Source organism: Lytechinus pictus, chromosome 3, assembly GCF_037042905.1.
Source record: "Lytechinus pictus isolate F3 Inbred chromosome 3, Lp3.0, whole genome shotgun sequence".
Taxonomy (NCBI): Eukaryota; Metazoa; Echinodermata; class Echinoidea; order Temnopleuroida; family Toxopneustidae; genus Lytechinus; species Lytechinus pictus.
In genome coordinates this window covers 26,564,644-26,588,654 of record NC_087247.1, presented here as the reverse complement: position 1 = coordinate 26,588,654, position 24,011 = coordinate 26,564,644, and the positions used below count along the sequence as shown (strand labels likewise).

At 38.5% G+C, this 24,011-nt stretch overlaps 1 long non-coding RNA gene across 1 annotated transcript; it reads right to left on the bottom strand.

The window, feature by feature from the left end:
- Positions 1 to 1,837: 1,837 nt before the first annotated feature.
- Positions 1,838 to 6,134, bottom strand: LOC129284142 (uncharacterized). Its single transcript, XR_010293013.1, has 5 exons — positions 5,960 to 6,134; positions 5,169 to 5,355; positions 4,401 to 4,518; positions 3,870 to 3,984; positions 1,838 to 2,182 (listed from the first exon to the last, which is right to left on the bottom strand). It is a non-coding gene; the product is annotated as an uncharacterized LOC129284142 (long non-coding RNA).
- Positions 6,135 to 24,011: the final 17,877 nt, after the last annotated feature.

Here is a 24,011-nt window from a genome sequence, read left to right as displayed (position 1 = left end):
CTATCCTTCTTCTTCTTTTTTCCCCTCTCTTTATTATTCTATCTTTGATTTGTTCACATAATATTGGTCCATTGGAATCATTATAGGATCACAAACATCAGCGATATATCAACAGAATATTTCCCTATCAGCATAGTATTTCAGCCGGGTTGAATCAAGTCCGACTTTCCAGAAAATCAAAGTGAAATTGCTTTATGTTGCACATTGTAATTTGTTTACTCTCCGAACTGTTGAAATGTTTGCAAGGCAATAATATACTGTAATCATCCTACCCCCCCCCCCCCCCATTAGGCCTCCTGTACATTGCAAAATGTACGAGGCTGCATGCGCGCATTTGATATGCAAATTTTGCTGTCAACAAACTTTTGATCGCATATAAGAAAATAATTAATATGATCGATGGTTGCCTACATTGGAAATCTAAATCATCAATTAACTGGACCAATGTGTAAACAATTTTAAATATGATCAATAAAAAGTCGTTTTATGATACTCACGAGCATTGGCGGCGGAGCAGAGGATTATCTTTTGTGTTTGGGGGGGGGGGGGACGCAACAATAGCCGTCCCCACAAACACAAAAGATAAGGCCTCTGCTCCGCCGCCAATGCTCACGAGCTATTGTGATGTTGGTTACACGGGGAAAAAGGAGTTCGGCCCTATTATAACTTTCTTTATTATTATTTCTATGTGTAGATATATAAGGTGAAGAAATAAATTATCAGCAATCAGCGTCATACTTATTAGGAAACTATACTTGAAAAAATGCAGTAGTGTTTTTTTTCGATACCTTATGCTTGCCTTAGTATCTCAGATGCAGCAGACACTGTGACAGCTAGGGCCTATTAAATTTCTGACGTCAACTTGAATCCCAGGTAAAAAAACCAGTTAAGTACCAGTTCATCCAACTGGTACTGGTACCAGTTGATTCCAGTTAGCGAACTGGATTCAATATGGAAATTGGAATACTGGAATCAACTGGAATCCAGTTGACAAATTGTAACTGGTACCAGTTGGAAATACCAGTTGGCAACTGGTCCTAACTGGTACCAGTTGGAAACTGGTACCAGTTAGAAACACGAGTTGTCAACTGGTGCCAGTTTAAACCAGTTGGAAACACCAATTGTAAACTGGTGCCAGTTAGGACCAGTTGGAAACATGAGTTGTCAACTGGTGCCAGTTAAAACCAGTTGGAAACACAAATTGTCAACTGGTGCCAGTTAGGACCAGTTGGAAACATGAGTTGTCAACTGGTGCCAGTTAGGACCAGTTGGCAACATGAGTTGTCAACTGGTGCCAGTTAAAACCAGTTGGAAACACCAGTTGTCAACTGGTGCCAGTTAGAACAAGTTGGAAGCACCAGTTAGGACCAGTTGGAAACACAAATTGTCAAGTGGTACCAGTTAGAAACACCCTGCAATGTATAGCATAAACAAAAATGAATCATGTGGATATGTACATTCCTGATCTTTCACTCTTCTCGTATAATCACTCCTTCGTTTTCCTTGCGCACACACACATTAGAATATTGGTGCCAACACCCCCCCCCCCTCTCAGGCGGTTATTAACTTATTTCAATTAATTATCTTCAATTATCTTTACATTGAATGTCCACTCCTGTTATAACAATGTGCATGGACAAGTGAAATAATTATCCTTGCACATAGGACTGATGAAATGAATCAAGGTAAATTTGTAGCATTGTATTGAAACCTTGTTAATTTCCACATGCACAATATAACAGGATTGGACTGTAAACTTGCTCTGGTAAATCAATCCCTCAGTCTCTTGAAATATGTACCAAAAAACATCAGAGAATGACAAGTCACAAAAAACATCTATATGGTATTAAAACTGGGAATTTAATGAAAGAAAATTATGTTACAAACTGTAACATGCTGTGTATAATTCTTGTATTATGTGTCAACAAAGATCATTAACTTACACAGTAAATATGTAGTCAATCCAATTTTTACAAGCTAGCTTGGAGACAAAATTTGAATATAATGCATCTAAGCATTTACCTTCAATATGTACTATTTTTAAAGGAATGATAAAGGAGTCTTTTTTTAATTATTATTTATTGAGATCTTGGGGCCCTCACTGGCTCTGAAGAGGAAACATGAGACAGGTACCTTCCTTTCCTGTCGTGGCACTTGATCTTTGCTGGTAGATGTGATGTATCTGAAGATTAGAAAAAAAAAACAATGGAATTAAAAATAATAAGTACAGTGAATACCGTAATACAAAATTTCAGGGGTGTAAAATTATATCTGCACATAAAGAAAATACATGGGATAGTGAAACTTCTCTAAGTTCCATATTTCAATGATTCAATTATAAATGATAGACAGCACATCATCATTTTTATTACAACATGTATAGTAAGTTCACATGGTCTTGGGAATACTTCTGAAATTGACATCGCAGAGATGAAATTGCCTCGACCTTATACCTATACATTTATTTTAATAATAAAGACTTAGACTATGTATGTTTGCATATATGTATCTAGGAGTCTATGTTGCACATTATCTGCTAACATCTGATGGGTATTTCATGATTGTCAGTGCCGACTATTTCAGTGAAATCATTGCTTTTGATTGGCTGAGAAGCACTGGCCTCTGACTGTTACTATGGTAACTGTCGGAAAAAGACAACTTGTTAATGCTGACAACTTTCAAAAAGCAGTTCCCAGAGCATGTTTAAAAACGCAAGACAGAGGAAAAAAAAATTGAAATCCAAAATTTTATCCGAGGATTAAAGGGATGGTCCGGGCCGAAAATATTTACATCTAAATAATACTTGAGTAAAATTCACAGAGCAAAATGATGAAAATTTCATCAAAATAGGATAACAAGAAGTTATTGAATTTTAAAGTTTATCAATATTTTGTGAAAACAGTTGTATGCACTTCGTCATGAATATTCATTAGGTGGGCTGATGTCACATCTCCACTTTCCTTTTTTTATGTTACTAGATGAAATCATAAATGTTTGATTTTTTCATACATGTGTAAATGATGCGTCTCCATTGTAATGAAATAAGTTGCGTCAATAACTAATGCACCTAATCAGTTGTCAATCCAATTGTCAATAGTTCTTGGTTAAAAATATCTTAATAAACCTAATCTCATATAATAAAATACAAAAGGGCAATTGGGATATGACATCATCAGTCAACCTAATGAATATTCATAAAGACATGCCTAGAACTATTTCACCGGAATAATGCAAATCTTTAAAATTCAAAACCTTAATTAGTTATCCAATTTGATCAAGTTTTCAGCATTTTGCTCTGTGAATTTTACTCTATTTATTGAGATATGTTTCCAGCCTGGACCATCCCTTTAATTCTACTTCTACGGTACCCCTACACATACTGGTAAGTCAGAGGTAAAAACAACGAGAACCAATTTTATTTCAAAGATACAAAAATACCTCAGCCTCCAGATTTAAGAAAAATTCAGGAAATGTTATTTTAGTTCAGACTAATTGTGCACGTTTCATTTCGGAGGTCAATCTGAAATTATACTTCCAGTTTTAAATTCACGCCATTTGGTTATGCAAAAGCATGAATTAAAATTGATGGGCATGGGCCCATGTCACTGGCTAGCCTAGAGGACTCCATGAAGATAATTTTATCATTTTTACATTGTATTTTCATCACGGAGCCTAGACAAGCCTCCTATAAGGTTGCTCATACAACTGTGTAAACAAAGATAGATTTCCCTCGGAAATCCACCTTTCCCCATAATGATTTTTGGGCAAACATTACATTTTTACATTTTGTAAGCCTTGATACTCTAAATGTGTACAAAGGCTTTAAAAAAAAATTAATTGTAAAATGTACAAATTGGAAATTTTCTTACAAAAAGGATCACTTGCTTGCAGATTTTGTCCTCACTGCCTCTGAAGAGTTCACGTGCGACAGGTACATTCCTTTCCTGTACTGGCACACATTCTTTGCTGGTAGATGCGATGTATCTGAAGAATTTTTTCAAAAACAATGGAGAGAAAAATAATCAGTACAGTGAACAACAGCGAATAACAAATACGTCTATATTACAGTGAATAGCAATACATGTCTACACCTAAGGCGGGCAAGGGTTACTACAGAGTGTTGTAAAATTCCATTTGCACATGAAGAAAAATACATGGGATTGTGAATCAATTTTTACATTGTATTTTCATCACGGAGCCTAGACAAGCCTCCTATAAGGTTGCTCGTACAACTGTGTAAACAAAGATAGATTTGATTTTTCCTCGGAAATCCACCTTTCCCATAATGATTTTTGGGCAAACATTTAATTTTTACATTTTGTAAGCCTTGATACTCTAAATGTGTACAAAGGCTTAAAAAAAAATTAATTGTGAAATGTACAAATTGGAAATTTTCTTACAAAAAGGATCACTTGCTTGCAGATCTTGTTGTCCTCACTGCCTCTGAAGAGTTCATGTGCGACAGGTACATTCCTTTCCTGTACTGGCACACATTCTTTGCTGGTAGATGCGATGTATCTGAAGAATTTTTTTTTAAACAATGGAGAGAAAAATAATCAGTACGGTGAACAGTGAATAACAAATACGTCTATATTACAGTGAATAGCAATACATGTCTACACCTAAGGCGAGCAAGGGTTACTACAGAGTGTTGTAAAATTCCATTTGCACATTAAGAAAAATACATGGGATTGTGAATCAATGAATAAACTATAATGATAAACAGCACATCATCATATTTATTTAAAAAATGAGTAAGTTCACTTCGTCTTGGGAATACTTCTGAAATCGATGTCGCAGAGATCAGTCCTTCATGTTTATAATTCCACGGAGCTCAATAAATGGCTCTCCTTATGTTTTTGAGGAGCTCGATTCTCCGAATTTGCTTTCCTAGACACACTCAATTTTATAAAATGCTCAATTGTTGTAGATTGTTATCAAAATTGTAAATGCAACAGCTGTGTAGCTATTAATTAATCTGTGGTGAAACTAGGCTTGGGTCATGTACAAAAATATCGCGCTCCTCAAAAAAAATTATTAGGCCTAAAAAAAGTGCTAGAATTTCATATTTTACATCTTTAAAACCATGAAATCACCATCTCTTTTCCATAATTCTCATAATAGAAGATACACAAAGACCCCAAAAGAAAACTTGACATCTGAATTACCTAACTTACAGCCTCCTCGCATGGAGGGCAGCAACGAAGTATTCGGATCTCCACTCCTGGCGGTTCTGAGCTGGGCCTTCTTCTGGAAACTACCGGTACCCCAGCGGCCCCCCAGGTCATGTTCACTGACTTCATCTCCTCCTCGAGGCTCAGTATGACTCCAGGTGGTTTTGGGTCTCCCTCTCTCCTGAAATACACACAGTCAAAAAGTGATAAACAGCTATTCATGAAAAAATCTGACTCTTAAAATGGTGGAAAAAATAATGAATTTCGATTTTCGGCATTTCATGTGATTCTCATCAAAATCCTCAAATCGTGTGTAAAGTTATTGGTGCGCAGACACGAGGCACTGGCCACTATCATAATGTTAAATCTGAAATTGAAAATCATAACTGGCCGAGTCTCAGACAGAAGTCAGATTTTTCCCAAGAAAATCAGTTTCACATTCGATCACATATCTCTCTCATTTTCTAAATAGATTTATTTTGCATAGGTCCTACTTACTTATAACAATATATGGAACAATATCAACTGAAAGATTTTGTGAAATGAAAAGAAATTCATGTTAAATCTTAACACAAATCGTAAGGTCAATATGATGTATGTGCGCAGACTTGTACCGGCATGGCAGCCACACATCCACGCCCGAGTAGTCGCGGCCGGCAGGCAGCGCTGAGGGGCAGTAACAGGATGTCCTGACGAACTCTAACGTTACAGCTAGCCCCGCAGCTAGCTGCGAGCCGCGCCATAACAAACTACGAAAAGAAAATCATAGAAAATTGTTAACTTACCTGTAGAGCCTACTGCGAATGTCTTAGCTTTCAAGTCATTGTCCAAATCTGGTCCGTGTGATTTCAGTGGTTGAATTATTATTAAAACGGCCTTCTTTACCCTTCTTTATCGCACTCGATAAAAGTGCAGTGCAAATTAACGGCGCGGCGAAGATGGCTATTTCAAATTCAAATTAGATTGGCGGTTTGCGTTTTTGGCGGCTGGTTAATTTGCATAATTATACGGACGATAGCGATCAGTGGCACTCAGTGCGCATGCGCAGGCCCGCCCGCGCCCGTTGATATGATTGAAGGAAGATCTGCTGAGTCAGGAATAATGAAGGGGGGGGGGGGGGGTCTAAAGCAAGAAAGAAGTTTTAAAATAGATATATACGAACTTCTTAACATAAAAAATTTCTTCTTGTTTGGTTTTAGTTGGCAACCAGTCTAGAAATGACGATTTTTGCCTCTGCTTTTGGAGCTTTTTTTTTTCTTTGGAAGTTTAAGAATGAATTAGCTTAATATTTGTTCTTTATTTCTATTTCATTTATTTTCTTTTTCTTTGAAAGATAAAGATAGCCTTGCTTAACATGACAAGGTTGTAAACTAGCAATAAATATGCGCGTTATAAATAGAAAAAAAATAGCTATTCTATTCACCTTCAAAAATATTTTTAAAATATCAGTGAGTTAAAAAAAAGAAAAATACACTAATCTTTATATGATTTGAAAAAATAGTGTAAAATAGTCCTCTTTAATTTAAATTAGAAAAAAGGGATTAAATAGGAAGAAATATTTTTTCTCGCAACAAATATCTAGGATAACAATTTTTTAAATGTAAACTAGACAATTTCACTGAGAATAACATGTTTCGATTTAAGTTATATGGTAATATCGAACCACATACTTTAATGAAACTTTTCAAGGTGGAAATATTAAAATTAACATAAAGAATAATTAAGTTAGTTATTATGTAGATATTTTTTTCCTCTTATCCTCAATCGAGCTGTTTTAATCACAACAACGTATATATATATATATATATATATATAGGATGGATAAATGCATGGCATTTATTGTGGTAAAAGGCTGAATTTCATGAATTTGTACAGAGCAAAATTTCAGTAAACAAATAAGCAACAAAAAAATAACAAAGTATACTAATGTATAATATTGGAAAGGGGATACAAAAAGAAAAGTATACAGGGGGGGGGAGGTAATGTCAAAAGCAGGAACGGGCAAAGGTTGGGAGTAGGCTAAATGTATATACCTTTAACATAATGAACATTTTCACATAAATATATATTTAACCAATGTTGAATAAATAACAATACATGTAGATTAAAGAGTGGATTGTATGAAATAATACTTGCTTTTTTAAGAAAAGTAACGCTGTGTTGATGGTTACAATAATAATAGTTATAGGAAACACATTCATGAATGATAATCATAAAGAATTATCTCAAAAGGAATTAAAAACAAAGATAAGAGGACTTTGAAGTAATATGATCTGTACAAAAAATATAAATATTAATGTAAAGTGGGTTACAGCTATATTGATCCAGTGACTTGTCGGGTAAGAAATTTGAATGATTACTGCAGATATCAACAATTACAAAAATATTTCAAAAGTCAGTTACAGTTTAAGAGAAGCGACAAATAAAACAACAAAGGTATGAAAACATAGTTCTTATATAATATATATATACATATGTATATATAAACTCTGTTGGAAATAAGTACAATGCATTACCACTCTGCCTCTTATATACATATATATATATGTATATATTATATATGTATATATTATATATGTATATACAGGTTCTTACTAGAATCAACTGGTAAGTCCTATTGGTTCTAACTGGTATCATTTGGTTTGATATTCCAGTATGGTTAATGGGTTTCAAGTGGGTTATGGGTGGCCTATGGGTTCCAACTGGTAAAATCTGTTCCAGTTTGGTTTATGGGTTTTAACTGAAATCAGCTGGTAGATATATACTGGTAATGCCTATTGGTTCTAACTGGTATCAATTGGTTTGATATTCCAGTATGGTAATGGGTTTCAAGTGGGTTATGGTAGGTCTATGGGTTCCAATTGGTAAAATATGTCCAGTATGGTTTATGGCTTTTAACTGGAATCAACTGGTAGTATACCAGTAATGTATGCTGGATTTAACTGGTATCAATTGGTTTGAAATTCCAGTATGGTTAATGGGTTTCAAGTGGGTTATGGGAGGTCTACGGGTTCCAACTGGTATAATCTGCTCCAGTATGGTTTATGGCTTTTAACTGGAATCAGCTGGTAGATATGCCAGTAATGCCTATATTGGTTCTAACTGGTATCCATTGGTTTGATATTCCAGTATGGTTAATGGGTTTCAAGTGGGGTTATGGGAGGTCTATGGGTTCCAACTGGAACACTCTGATCCAGTTTGGTTTATGGGTTTTAACTGGAATCAACTGGTAGGTATACCAGTAATGCATGTTGGTTCTAACTGGTATCAATTGGTTTAATGATATACCAGTATGGTTTATGGGTTTAAGGTGGCATTAACTGGTATATACACCCATTGGGTTTTATGGGTTCCAACTGGCATCAAATGGTCCAGTTTGGCTAATGGGTTTTAAACTGGAATCTATTGGTAGCTAACCAGAAAGGCCTATTGGTTTTAACTGGTATTAACTGGTGTACTAATTTATACCAGTATAGTTAATTGGTTTCAACTGGAATAAACTTGTATGTTTTCAGCATGTCCAGTTGGGACAATGGGTTTCAACTGGAATATACTGGTATGGTGGAAGTTTACCAGTTGTGCCTATTGGTTTCAACTGGTACCAGTTGACTCCAGTTGAAACCAGTTAAAATTTCAACTGGTTTCAACTGGTTTTTTTACCTGGGATACCAAATTATATTAATCAACCTAGAACGATATGCCTAGGCCAGATGGCCTAGGCCTACATAGTATTATTAAAATTCATCCCTTCCAAATCATTAGAAAATAGAAGTCATATTAATGTATCGAAATGTTATGATCAAAGCAAAAATAATTGGGGATGTAGCCTACTGATCGTTGGCCAATAGGTAGGATATATGCGCTATAAATAGGCCTGTTTAGGCGTATTTGTCCTCAGTTTTGTTGGATTTTTTGTTAATTTGAACTTTAATCCAGTGCAATATTTACAATTTTGCTTTTCAATTTGCTTTCGCGCTCACATTTCATCGTTTTGTTCCGGTTCTATGCTCATCCATGTACATGCCCCATAGGTACTGTACGCGCATGGCAGGCTGCGAAGACCTATCGAGTAATGGCGGCCGGTCTCCGCGTAATCACAGCGATTTGACGAAGTACGCCCTCTAGCGTTATTAGTATACATCTCTATGGTTGGTCCATAACTCGGTGGGAAAAATAATTTCGCTGGCGGCGTGGTCTTTTTTATTTATATAGTATCGCCGAATCAGAATCCCTTGGATGGTTTCCTTATCGGTTCCTACATTTATCATCAATATCTATATGTTTTTATTTTTAAGCACTTATCTGCACCCGGGATCTGCACTCAAAACAGTCCTTAAGTTTTTGACGCGTCAACAAAGGTCTTCTTACGCAGACTAACTAAACTATGAGCAATTTATCTTTTATTTTTCACAGAGTTAGCGGCTTCGGTCTGTTAGCTCAGTCGGCAGAGCATCGTGCTAATAACGCGAGGGTCATGAGTTCGAGCCTCATATGGACCATAAGCAACTCTTTCTTTTTTAATTATTTATGTTGATATTAGAATCCATACCACCTCTAAAATTAAAGATAAATGCCAGTATTAACCATTTTAAAATGCATGCGTACAGAATCCAATAAAACGACCGCCGCAGTGTCTGGATGTAAAAATATAATTATGTAGGCTTACCACAGGATTCTGGATGAAATCGAGTCATTGCTAATGCTAAGAAAATGGCAAAATAATAGTATAAATGTGGCATTGTCGGGTCTTTTTCCAAGCAATAATAATGATACACTGTACCACATATCTGTAATGACGAGTCAGTGTAGGCCTAATTGTTTTCACCTGAGATGATATCATGTAACTTCGCTTCATGTAACTGCACCAGATGTAGATCCACGATGATATTATAGAGAAAATTAATGGGTTTATATGTTTTCTCGTTTATTTATTTATTTTCACATATTTAAAAGAATTAGGGTAGCCCAATCAGCAACAAAATGGGTTTCGTTGGGGCCCTTCGTAAACAAACATGGTGACATAATCAAATATAAACAAAGAATAGAGCATATTAAACACTAATATTAAAAATCAGATAATGAAATAATCATAATTAACTATGGAAATGAAATGTGATACTGTACAAATGTTACCTAAAAGTAAACGGGACATCAGTGTTTCCTGTGGGGTTTACTGCGACTAGTTTCATTCATCTTTAAGATTCCTGATAGCAGGCCACCATCTAGATTTTGAAGGAAACATGCTTCATATTCACCCCCCCCCCCGGTCTTTCATTCGGGTATACAGGTACCAGCATTCATTGGTTATATCATGATCTTGTAATGTAAAGTTAACTCATTTTATTAATCATGAAAGGACAAAGGAACGATGACATCACAAAAACTGTTTCCTGCATTTCAGCATTTTGGATGTCCCAAATAAAAGGAACGTGATGAAAATATCCACAGGTTCCTAAGGTTCAAAACAATAATGAATATAATCACCAAAAACCTGAGAAAAAAAATCGCTGAGCAAACTAGAATGCCCACACGGGAGAAATAACCAGTTTTTGCCAACATAATCATAAATTTGTTTCATGAGAATATGCACATCAATGAAAAGATATGCTTTCTCTCTTCTATTTGAAGTCCATCCCAACGTTCATATTGCACGCAATATGACTGAGAACAATGGAAAGTGGTGCTACCAAAGTCCCATTTGCAATAAAGCAAATTACGATTTTAAGTGAGTTTTTCTGGCTTTTACTGCATGTCATCTATTCGAAAAACATAGTTCATAAATTGATTACCAATTTTCTCTTCTTTTACATGCAGGGGCGGCGGAACTTATTTTCGTTCGAGGGGCAAAGCCAAAAAAAGGCACTAATATGCCAAAAAAGGCATTTTGGTGCAGGCAAAGTGATATTTTCACCATGGGATTATCATCTATTGTGTGTTTTGTAGTAATTAAGTTGAGCAAAGTTTTTTTTTTAAAGTGATTTAGGTTTGATATTTTCGCGAGCGAGCGAGCGGAGCAAGCAGATTAGAAAAAAATTCAAATCTGAAATTGTAAAACTCGCTTTTGGTCAATTATGGACCTAATTACTGTTAAAAGGGCATCCTTACGACATGTTGAGAGCGCGAATCACGAGCTCAAACTTTTGGAAGTTAAGTAATAAGACAAGAAAAGTAAGCATCCAAGCAGTTTTTGTAATCATGAAAAAAGGAAAAGCGCGAGCTGACATTTTTAATATACTGACCAGGAATATAATTTTTTGAAGACTGCATTGAATAGGCTACATATCTCACCAATCGAATAATACAAGCGCGAAGCGCGAGCAGAAAATTTGTGATGTGACCAGAAAACTGGACATGAACAGAATGATTACCTTAATAAACAATAATTGGTGCGAGCGCAAAACACGAGCCAAAAAATGTGTGATATTCCAACCTGAAAACTATACATTTTAAGCATTTTTGTATGAACAGGATGAGTATGTTACTAAACAGTTCTTGATGCGAGCGCGAAGCGCGAGCCAGAAAATTGTGAATTTCTCACCCGAAAACTGGATATTAGCACTGTAACCAGGAACAGACCTTAATAAACAATAATTGATGCGAGCGCGAAACACGAGCCAGAAATGTGTGATATTCCAACCTGTAAACTGGACATTCTATGCATTTTTTTAAGCGCGAGCCAAAATTTTTGTGATTTTTTAACCTAAAATGTATTATGTTTTACTTCAAAAAGGGCATTTCATTTTGAAAAAGGGCACATTTCAATTTGAAAAAAGGGCATTTCCATTTTGAAAAAGGGATTTTTTTCTATGGGGAATGGGTGGAGGCTGTTTACATGAGGTTTGTCGCGTCGGCTCGCTTAATCGCCGACGTAATCGCGAAACCTTTCGATAGAAGGGCCCCTTAATTCCCGAAACGTCGGTTCAGGACCCGATGTTTCGTGGAAATTACAAAAAAAAAATATTCTCGAATGGTCGGGTACACTGGACGCAACGTTTCGGGAATTTAGATGGCCTTTTTCTCGAATGGTCGGGTATACGCGATAACCCGATGTGATGACACAAGCCTGACTACGGTAGGTGCTTGCTTGGGGACACCAGCAGTGGCGTACCTTTGACCAGTCACATGTCTAATAAATGAAACAATAAACAGCATCCATCGATAGACTATCGGAAAATCAATGTTAGTTTCTGAAAGATATTGCATAAGGATTAAAAGTTTTGTTTGTTTCATATCATTCAAACAAACTTGTTAAAACAGGTGAATAAAATGCATTCATGCAAACACGAACACTTTTTGGTTTTGAAATGATTTTGTTTTGTTTTTATTCCAATTCAACTGACACACACGCACTCATTCACCCTCACCTGCCAGCACGCTCATTTAAACGGTTCGGTGTAAAACTGGCAGAGGTAAAAATGCCCCCCCCCCCCCTCTATAGTGACTGAGTTGCAGTTATAATAAAACATGTTTGAATGATAATGGAAGGGGCAATGGCTTTGCAATGGCTTTGCCGTGGCATATCTAGAGGGGGGGGGGGTTAGGTGACAGCCCGCGAGACCGAAGGCCCGCGAGACCGAGGGCCCGCGAGGCCGAAGGCCTGTGAGACCGAAGGTCCGCCAGACCGGAGGCCCGCGAGACCGACTTTTCCCCCATCATCGGGTGCCGCGGTCGAGTGGTTTAAGGCGCCTCGTTGCAGCGGCGTAACAGGTGCCTGTTATCAGAGGGGGAGGGGGCAGCTAGAGCCAAATATTTCCGAGTAATTCCGTCTAGAATCAAGTGGCATAGGATTTCAGTTTAGGGGGCAGTAGTGAGTACGGGAAGCGCGTTCCGGGGGGATGCAGGGAGGGGAGTGTACCCGGCCCCCCCTGCGAGAAGCGCGGAAGGTCCGACGTTCCTTTGAGTTGTTCTGCTCTCGCTCTTCTTAATACGTCATCTGCCTGTTATTGGAGGGGGGGGGGGGCCGAGCAAACATATTCTCGGTAACAAAGTCCAGAATCAGTGGCTTTGCTTGGATTTTATTTTAGGGGGCGATAGTGAGCGCGCGAAAGGCGCTCCATATTATAAGGGGAGTTTTCCCCCTCCCGCGAAGCACGGAAGCTCCGACGTTTTCTTCGAATCGTTCCTTGCCCGCTCTTGCTCTTACTGTCTCTGCCTGTTAACAGAGAGGGGGGGGGGGAATTCGAATTGCGGAAGCTCCGACGTTTCTTTGAATCGTTCCTTGTGTGCATCCGCTCTTCTAAATTACGTTTTCTGCCTGAAATGCATGGGGAGGGGCACAGCCAAAAATTTCCCGTTAACTAAGTCTAAAATTAGTGGCGAAGCTAGGATTTAATTCAAGGGGGTGGTAGTCAGCACGCGAAGCGTGTGAAACACTGAGCGCGCAAAACGCGTTCCCGGGGGGATGCATGGAGGGCCAGGAGAAGCTGTAACGATCCCTTGAACTAATTCCTTGTCTACTCTCGCTCGTCTTACGTTCTCCTATATACCTTTTTATTTTCTCGCTCACGTTTCCCCCTCCCTCCCTTCTTTATTATTTTTTTTTGGGGGGGGGGGTTGGCGTTCGTTTGGTTTTTTTGCTACAAGGGTGTAATCAATTAATAAATATAATTGTTCATTTATTTATTTATTCATTCATTCATTCAACTATTCATTAATAGATTCCTTTTTCGATATCATTTTTTTTAGATTACATTTCAGCTTTTGCCAGACTATTATTAGACTGGGAATAGTTTGCAAAAATGTTTTTCAAAATACCACGAAATCGGACACACCATCCCCTCTCTCACTTCACCGTCTAACGAAATCATGCATACCATAGTCTCTGAAGAAATCTACTCAACCGACAATGACCGAGGTGAAACCGAAAAAATGTCACAACAATTAGATTGATGAACCCAGATACAGTGTCGCCGCATCCAAAGTGGGCTGTTGTTGCAAATTTCAAGATTTTTTTCAAAAATATCCTAAACATATTTTGCCTAGAAACGCACACACTCATCCCACAGACTGATAGACACAGAACACATATAATATCCAATAAATTGGATATTCTTCCAAGTTCTTTTCCTCTGTACATTTCTCACAGCTCTTTTTTTACTTTCAATTTCTCCTATCGTTCCTCTTGACCCCCCCTTCTCTCTCTCCTTCTCTGGTCTCTTTAATTATTTTAATATCTTATTCCTAAATAATTTCGCTTCTTTTTTCTTCGTGATTTTTGTCTACGTCTTTTCCCTATGCTCTAGGTGAACTCGGCGCTTCTATTATTTTATTTTATAAACCATTTTACGGCTATTTTTATTATCATTTACCTGATCTACAATTTTTTTCTTCATCTGGATTTCTCTTTTCCTCTTTTCTATCTATCTTATGCATGTCCTTCCTCTTTCACGCTTTCTCTACATTAATAATATCAATAAAAATATCAAAAATCGTATCATGATAATAATGGTGAATAATAACGACAATAGAAACAAATATTAGGTTTATCTCTACTACTACGACTATACGGCTACGACTACTACAACTACTATAACAACCACTACTACGACGACTAGTACGACTCCAACTACTACGGTGACGGATCCAGGGGGGCACAGGGGGAGCACGGTGCCAGGTAAAAATGGCAGAGGTAATAATGGCAGAGGTGAAAATGGCAGAGGTGAAAATGGCAGAGGTAAAAATGGCAGAAGTAAAAATGGCAGAGGTAATAATGGCAGAGGTAAAAATGGCAGAGGTAAAAATGGCAGAGGTAAAAATGGCAGAGGTAAAAATGGCAGAAGTAAAAATGGCAGAGGTAATAATGGCAGAGGTAAAAATGGCAGAGGTAAAAATGGCAGAGGTAAAAATGGCAGAGGTAAAAATGGCAGAGGTAATAATGGCAGAGGTAATAATGGCAGAGGTAAAATGGCAGGGGTTATAATGGGAGAGGTAAAAATGACAGCTCTAGGTAAAATATGGCCAGTCTTAAACCCCCATGCAATGAATTGTCAAAAAGCCCCCGCATGTAAAATCCTGAAGATTTTTCCACATTTTAACATTGGTACAGATCCATTTAAGCAAATGACGATATAAATGTCGAAAAATATTTCCGCTTGAGTGAGCACCACTTACTTTTGAAAAGTTAGTGAAAAATGGGGTGCTGGTTTGTTAAAAAGCAAAGAAAAAAAAGTTTTCACTCCAAAATGAAAGGGGATTTGGTTAAGGGGGAAAATGACACAAACATTTATTTCAACTAAATGAAGTTCTTTTAGGTCAGAAAAAGAATTACAACAAGAATAATAACAATTAGATAATAAACAATGTTTTTTCTTCTGTTTGAAAAATTACAGAGATTTGTATCAAATCTCTACATTTTAGCATACCAAGCTAATTACCAGGAGGGTGCTGCTTATGGTGTACAAAATACCCAACAGTACTTCCGCTTCCAAGGGTTATGACCATCAAGGCGTTTATATCATATTGGATGCAGTGGTAAAGGTTCTTCTTTTATGCAAAGAATCTGAACCAGACACCCCCCTCGATCGACCCCAAATTGGTTTACCAGTCAAAACAAGATTATTATTGATTTTCATAATCAGTTACATATTCAGTGCCAAGCCTGGGAACGCATGCTTATTGTCATTCAAATATTTAAAAAGAATAGTACAGACGACATTACAAATAAGGACATAATATTTAACCACAATCATTCGTGACAATTTCAACGTTTAAGCTTTCCCTGCTATGTTCTCTATGTTTTTCCCCGCTGTCTCTCCACCTCTCTTATGTCTACTCTTCCTCCTTTTTGCATCGGTAAACCTGGCAAAACTTTAGATATAAAAAAAAACAGCCAGACAAAAAGGAATGTTATGAAATGATGATTGAGAATAGTGCAGTTTCATTTTGCTCCTGATAAATTGAATGAAAGAAAATCTGTCGTTTGATTTCTATTTAAAAAGCGTTCACGGTACGCCTCCAACGAATTCGTAAATAGCATTGTTAGGCCGATGAAGACATAATGATGATGAAATGCCTAACCGTGACATGCACTTCTTATTTAATGTATGTACATGCGGGGGCTGACAATTCATTGCACGGGGGTTTAAGACTGGCCATATTTTACCTAGAGCTGTCATTTTTACCTCTCCCATTATAACCCCTGCCATTTTACCTCTGCCATTATTACCTCTGCCATTTTTACATCTGCCATTTTTACCCCTGCCATTTTTACCTCTGCCATTTTTACCTCTGCCATTTTTTCCTCTGCCATTATTACCTCTGCCATTTTTACCTCTGCCATTCTTACCTCTGCCATTATTACCTCTGCCATTTTTACACCGAGCCGGGCGCACGCCCCCCTAATATTTGAGCGGCGCCAAACTAAAAAAAAAATAGAAGAAAAGTAAAAGAAAGAAAAGGCGCCGCTTAAAAAAAATATACACTGATTAGCAACAGTAAAGGAAAGACTATCCCCCAGCAAAGTGCAATCATATCATCTTCCTTATCTTTTCTTTTAACTACCCTTTTCCCAACAACTTCGCCGGTTAAAAAGAATAATCAGCGCCTTCTAAATCTAAATCGGCGCCGGACAAGAATAATCAGCGCTTTTTGGTTATAAATCGGCGCCAGTCGAGAAAAATCGGCACTGCCAGAGTCTTAACTGGCGCCGATCAAGGATAATCAGCACCACCTAAATCTAAATCGGCACTGGACAATAATAATCGGCGCCATCTGTGCAAATTTCCGATCAGCTGTTGTGAAAACACATTTTTTCCCCTTAACATTTCATGAAAACTATGAAAAATGTGCAAATGTGAGATGTGCACCAAATACTTTTATTACACTTGTAAAAAAAAAATAATCGCCCCATTAAGCAGCTCGGTCCGTTTACTCTATCGTTTTTACTTTTATTTTTTTCAAAAATATGTTCGAGTCTTGCCCCCCCAGAAATATTATCTGCGTGTGGTCATGCAAAATGGCATGACTGGAAATCCTCCATTTTTTTAAAAGAGTATTTGACAGGGTCAGACTTTACCCCTTTTTCAACATTTTCTTTTATGGCGCCGGTGAAGTGCAAAAAATATGTGCGCCGCTCGGCAGTACGCCCCCCCCCCCTTTCGCCAAAGGCTGGACCCGCCTATGTACTACTACTACTACGACTTCTGATTCTACTACTGCTGCTGCTGCTGATATCATGATAACAAAAATAGTAATAACAACAATAAAAAATGGGTTTTAGGACAACTCCCGAGAAACTTTCCCGCCACTCGGCCCATTGACAATACACAGCGAGGAATTGTGCAGTCACGCCATAGTCAACGTACATGCAACGTAGCCACGTAGCCGAGCTTCGCCCGCGCCATCTTGGATTTTTAAGATTTTGCACACAAAGATTAAATTTTTTAGTGAACTTTCGCGAACTTTTATATGTTTTTTAATGCTTGAATAAAATTCCCCGACTGATGTTGTGGAGAATTATTTGGCTGCTTTTTTAGACTTTTTAACTTGTGCATTATCATCGAAATCGAAAGTGAAACATGTTTGCTGTCGCTGCACGCCGAAGCAAACCCTGGCGGAGTCATCAAGATTCATCTTCATCACCAGCAATATATTTGCTTCTGGCCACTTCCTGCTTCCAATTTGGACTGAAGATCTACAGAGAATGTGATTGGGACCCCTGCAATTCTGGTTTGTTAGGTTTCAACTCCAAGACTTACGGTAGGATCGTTCCATTTTTTTACTCTTACTTTTCCCCTCATCATGATGTGTGTATGCTGAAGTTGCTGCCACTCAAAACTGATTTACGGGCGGCATATGTGATTTCTTAGTCATCTGCTCTAAATACATTTCGTAAAAATGGATTGAAATATTCATCTGCCCCCTTCTTGGGCCATCCAAGAGGTCGTTTACCATTGCTTATTATAGTTAACATATACTGGCTGGGGATATAAACCTAAATCCTGGCCCAGGACCCAAATCCAGGCGTGGACGAAAGCCGAAATACCCATGTGGGTTGTGTTCATATGCTGTCAAAAACTCGGGTATTCAATGCTCGGTATGTACAAGTTGGTTCCATTTGAACTGTTCCGATGTGTCTGATAGAACTGTTGATTTCCATGCCCAAAATCCAACAGCCATTTGGCTATGCCCGCTTTGTGATATGATGAACTTTGCTAGCTCATTTTTTGACTCTTCACTTGACTCTAATAAATCTACAGAATCTTTATTGAACTTAAGTGGGTCTAACTCCTTTGAAAGTCTTACGTCCCTTAATGAGGGCACCGAGGACGTTGAACTACGTTATGACCACTGGAATAAAGTAAATATTAGGTCATCAAGCCCAATTCGTACCAGTTCAGGACTAGGCCCCCTAAATGATTCTAAAGTCGGAGTTGGACGCCGTGAGAAAGATCTAAGAGTAACTCCACTGAAACTTACAAGAACCAGCAACAGTTGGACGATTGTTGGAAAAAATGGAAAAAGTAACATTCCAACTGATAGAACTTCACCAACAAATAGACTTTCTTGCCTAAATGTCAACCGTCAACTGGAAACAAATAGATCTAGGAGTATATGTAGGACTATCCATAAAGCTCATCGGAATATGAAGAGCGATAAAAATGCAACAAAAATTGCCATCATTAACTGTCGCAGTGTAAGGGGAAAAACTGCAATGCTTACCTCGCTTATTGAAACTGTAAATCCTGATATAATTATTGGTACTGAATCCTGGCTAGATCCAACTGTTAAATCTGCCGAAATCTGCCCAGCTCATTTCCAAATTTTTAGAAAGGATAGGAATTCGCATGGTGGAGGTGTCTTCATTTGCGTTAACAGCTCCATCCCTTGCTTTCAAAGAACTGATTTAGATACTGAATCCGAGCAAATATGGTGTCAGGCTACCCTACAAGGTCAGACTCTGCATATAGGAAGCTTTTACCGACCACCTGATGCTAAAACTTCCCCTCTTCTAGACTTAGACTCGGCCATCTCTAAAATAAATTCTTCCTCACACTCCCCCCATATTGTAGTGGGTGGCGATTTTAATGTACCAGGGATAGATTGGACCGATGGGACTCAGAGTGAACCTAAAGGTGCACTTCAGGAAGCTCTTGCAAATCTTATCTTCAATAATCATCTGTCCCAGAAAGTTACCTTTCCTACTAGACGCGATGAGTCTAGCGGTACCGAAAACACTTTGGACTTATTGTTAACTTCACATCCAGACTTAGTTTCAGAGGTCAACTCCCGTGTCGGAATAAGTGATCATCTTGTTATTGTAGCAGAACTTCTTACCAAGACCAAGGTTCCTTCGAAACCACCCCGTAAAATTCCTCTCTGGAATAAGGCAGATAAAGAAGAACTAAAGAACAAGATAAGGCAACTTGGAAAGGATTTCTTCGATTTAACACCAGAAAATAGATCCGTGGAAGAAAATTGGACTTGGTTTAAAGATTCACTTAATGATATTGTAAATGAGGATGTTTCCCATAAGACTGTTAAAGGTCGTATGCGTCCCCCATGGTTCTCAGGGAAATTAAAACGACTCTGTAATAAAAAAGAGAAGTTTTACATTCGTGCAAAGCGGAGTGGCACACAACAGGACTGGGACAAATTCACTAAAGTAAGGAAACACGTTGACCGCACCATCAGGAGCGCCCACAGACATCACGTTTCTTCAATCCTTGAAGATAAGAATCCTAAGGCCTTCTGGAGGTACATAAAATCTAGGCGGACAGATAACACTGGTGTACAGGTGCTTAAAGTAGAAAACCAGCTCATTTCTGGGGATATTGAGAAAGCTAGAACTCTTGCCAACCAATTCCAAAGTATCTTTACTAGGGAAGAAACAACACCTTCATCGTTCCCTGTTCTACCACCAAGTCCGTATGCAGATATGCCACCTATCCAAGTTGATGTTGAAGGGGTCAAGAAATTACTACTTCATATAAACACGTCCAAAGCGATTGGTCCCGATCAAATAAAAAATCAAATTCTTAAGATAGCAGCAGAAGAACTGGCCCCGATGCTGAAGTTCATTTTTCAACAATCACTTAATTCTGGCAATCTTCCCCTTGATTGGAGAAAAGCAAATATTACTCCCCTGTTCAAGAAGGGTTCCACTACAGATCCAGCGAATTATCGTCCCATTTCACTCACAAGTACATGCTGCAAATTGTTAGAACATATAATTGATAGTAATCTTATGAGTCATCTTAGCAAGAATAACATTCTTGCCGACAACCAACATGCCTTTAGGAGATATAGATCATGTGAATCTCAGCTCATTCTAACAATAAATTATTTGGCAAAGAATCTCGATCAGAACATTGCAACAGATTTGATAACACTTGATTTCTCAAAAGCTTTTGATGTCATTCCCCACCAAAAGCTGCTCTATAAATTGGACTTTTATGGAATCCGCTCAAATACTAAAAGATGGATAACAAATTTTCTTACACAACGACTCCAACGTGTATGTGTAAATGGAAAACACTCTGATTGGCAGCCGGTACTTAGTGGAACGCCGCAGGGTACTGTACTCGGCCCACATCTGTTTTTGCTCTATATTAACGATATTCACGATAAAGTTAGGAGTACTACTAAATTATTTGCTGATGACTGTTTGCTGTATCGCCCAATTAAATCAACAAATGACCCAGATATTCTTCAGAAGGACATTGATGAAATGGTCAAATGGTCACAAACCTGGGGAATGAATTTCAACCCCCAGAAATGTGAATCAATGCGTGTTACAAGAAAGAAGAAACCAGGTGAAGCTTCATACGATATCCTCGGTGTCACCTTGGACGAATGCAAGCAGACCAAATACCTCGGAGTTGTAATTCAAAATGATCTCCGATGGAACAGCCAAACTCACCTTGCAACAACAAAAGCAATAGGAGTTCTGAGCTTCCTTAGACGAAATTTCCATCATTGCTCAACTTCTGTCAAAGAGAGACTCTATCTTACCCTTGTTCGACCACATCTGGATTATGCAGTCGCTGCCTGGGACCCTTACACATCCAAAAATATCTCTTCCCTTGAACGAGTCCAGAGACAAGCAGCCCGATTTGTAACAAATACATATGAAAGAGAATCAAGTGTTACCCAACTTCTAAATTCACTTAAATGGAATTCTCTCCAAGAGAGACGCGAAGCACATCGTTTAAGCTGTTTCTTCAACATGTTACATGGTAAACTTGATATAGACGCCCGAGCGAACACTAAACCTAAACCAAATAGGAACAGACGGGGACATTCCTTCCAGTTTGAGGTACCATCTTCCAGGCTCGATGTGTACAAGAACTCCTTCTTTCCCCGCACAATTGCATCGTGGAATGATCTCCACCCTACCCTGGTATGTCAAACTGACCCAGATAAATTTAAAGCTGCGATTCTAAAAACTCCCTAAATCCACCCTCAACCACCACAACCTCCAGTTAAAATTCCATTAGGAGTATTTTGGAGGAACCACAACCAAGTACCAAGACTACTCCTCTGGAGGGAGACTCCTCCATGAAAACCCTCCCGAAGGACCATTCCCCCGAGGACAGGCTTCCCGGAGGAAAACTGATTTAAACCGGCACTTCTATTTGAGTGACAAATTAATGTACGTTCTTTTCTTTAGAACTTTCACCTTGTTCTTCTTATTTTTATGTTTAAATGAGAAAGCAAAAATGCAACGATAGGATTGCCCATAATGAAGGTTCAATGTTCCAGGTGTATGTATTTCCATAATATTTCCAGTTTTATTGTTAAACATTAAATGCACAAGATCATGAAGCAGAATTACCGTACAAATAAACGTTAAATGAGTAGAGATGATGATTAAGTAGTGTCAGTGAAATTAGGCAGCGTAAGTTTATACTATAACTTATAAGTAGCGGAAACACCCCCTCCCTGCACCCCCCCCCTAGAGAGCCGTTTCGTGCGCGCAGTAAGTGTTTCGCGGTTTCGCACGATTCGCGTGCTCACCACCGCCCCCTTAAATGAAATCCTAGCAACGCCACTGATTCTAAATTTAGTTACCGGAAATTTTTTGCCCCCCCCCCCCGATAACAGGCAGATAATGTAAGAGGAGCGGGAGCAGACAAGGAACAATTTGAAGAAAATGCCGGAGCTTCCGTGCTTTGCGCGGGAGGGGAAAAACTCCCCCTTATAGGGAGCGCCTTGCGCGCGCTCAGTATTGATTAAGTGTTTAAGCGTGCTCACTACCGTCTCCTAAAATGAAATCCTTCTGGACATAGTTACCGGAAAATATTTTGGCTCTACCCCCCCCCCCCCCTCGAAAACAGGCAGAGGACGTAGAAGATGAGCGGGCGCAGACAAGGAACGATTCACAGGAACGTCGGAGCTTCCAGGCTTCTCGCGGGGGACACTCCCACTCCCTGCACCCCTCCCCCCCCCCCCCCGAGCGCGCTTTCCGTGCTCACTCCCGCCACTAAACTGAAATCCTAGCTATATGTTACTAATTCTAGACTAATTCTAGACTAATTCTAGACGGAGTTACCGGGAAATATTTGGCTCTGCCCCCTCCCCCTCTGATAACAGGCATACACCGTTGAACGAGGCGCCTTAAACCACTCGGCACCTGATGAAGGAAAAAGAAATCGGTCTCGCGGGCCTTCGGTCTCGCGGACCTTCGGTCAAGTGGTCGGACCCCAGGTACCCCACCTCGCGCTCCCTAAAAATAATTTTAAAAAAGGAGTGTGGGATCAAACTCTAACACCCCTTCCCCGTTTACAAGAGTCATGGAAACAGAACAGTGGCGGATCTCCGGAGGGAGAGGGGGGGGGGGGGTAAGACGCATGCATTAGGTCACAGTTTATCGTTAATTCTAATTCTTCACCTTTTCTCTGTATGATATTTCTTCATTTCGTTCAGTGAATTGGAAAATGAATGATGAAATTATGAAATTTATTTATGAATTCGTGTATATGTTTATGAATTTTACTGGTACCTTGATGTATTATTTATGAAGTTATTATGATTTGTATCATGAATTATGAAGTTATGACATTAATGAAGCCAGATTATGTTTGTGTTCACTGGAAGAAGCAATTAAAGAATACTTTAAAACAAAAAAAAGTTATTGGGTCAAACCAACTTGTCAAACAGCCCTCTTGGCAAAATGTTAGATCCGCCACTGCCTTGCTGTGTTCAGTCACCTAAAAGTACCTGAACTTTGTAGCTCATTTCAATTCTTCTGAGAACCGAATAAGGAGGGATAAATTAAAGGGAACTTCCCTGGCCTCTTGCGAAATATGTATTCCTTTTCTCATTTCTTTCGTTCTCTTTTTATACGGTAAAAATGCTTTATGCATACATGAGTTCATGGGCGTCAGCGCAGAGGATTATCTTTTCTTTCTATCGTTGCTTCCCCCAACTGCCTAAACACAAAAGATAATCCTCTGTGCTGACGTCCATGAACTCATGCATGCATAAAGCATTTTTACCCATGCATGAGTTAACAAAATATGAACTGCTCAGATTTGGTCAATTTCGCAATTTTTAAAATTATAACAGCAATGTTTTCTTTCTTACACATACATTCATTGGTTAAAAAAAATGTTAGTACCCCAAGCTACTTTTCGTATTTTCCACCATCATTAAGATGAAAAGGTATATCGTGTATATGAAATAGCTTGAATTATTATACATCAAAATGTTAATTATTTTCTTTATTTAAAAAGGTATAACCCAATATGATGAGAAACTATTTTACATGGGGCCTGCGATTAAGTCATATCGATTCTTTTAGTGTAAATTTGTACCGTTACCTGAATTTACTTGTAACAACAAGGAAGAATTGCACAATTTAAATTTATACAAATGCAGATACACGTAGGCCTACAG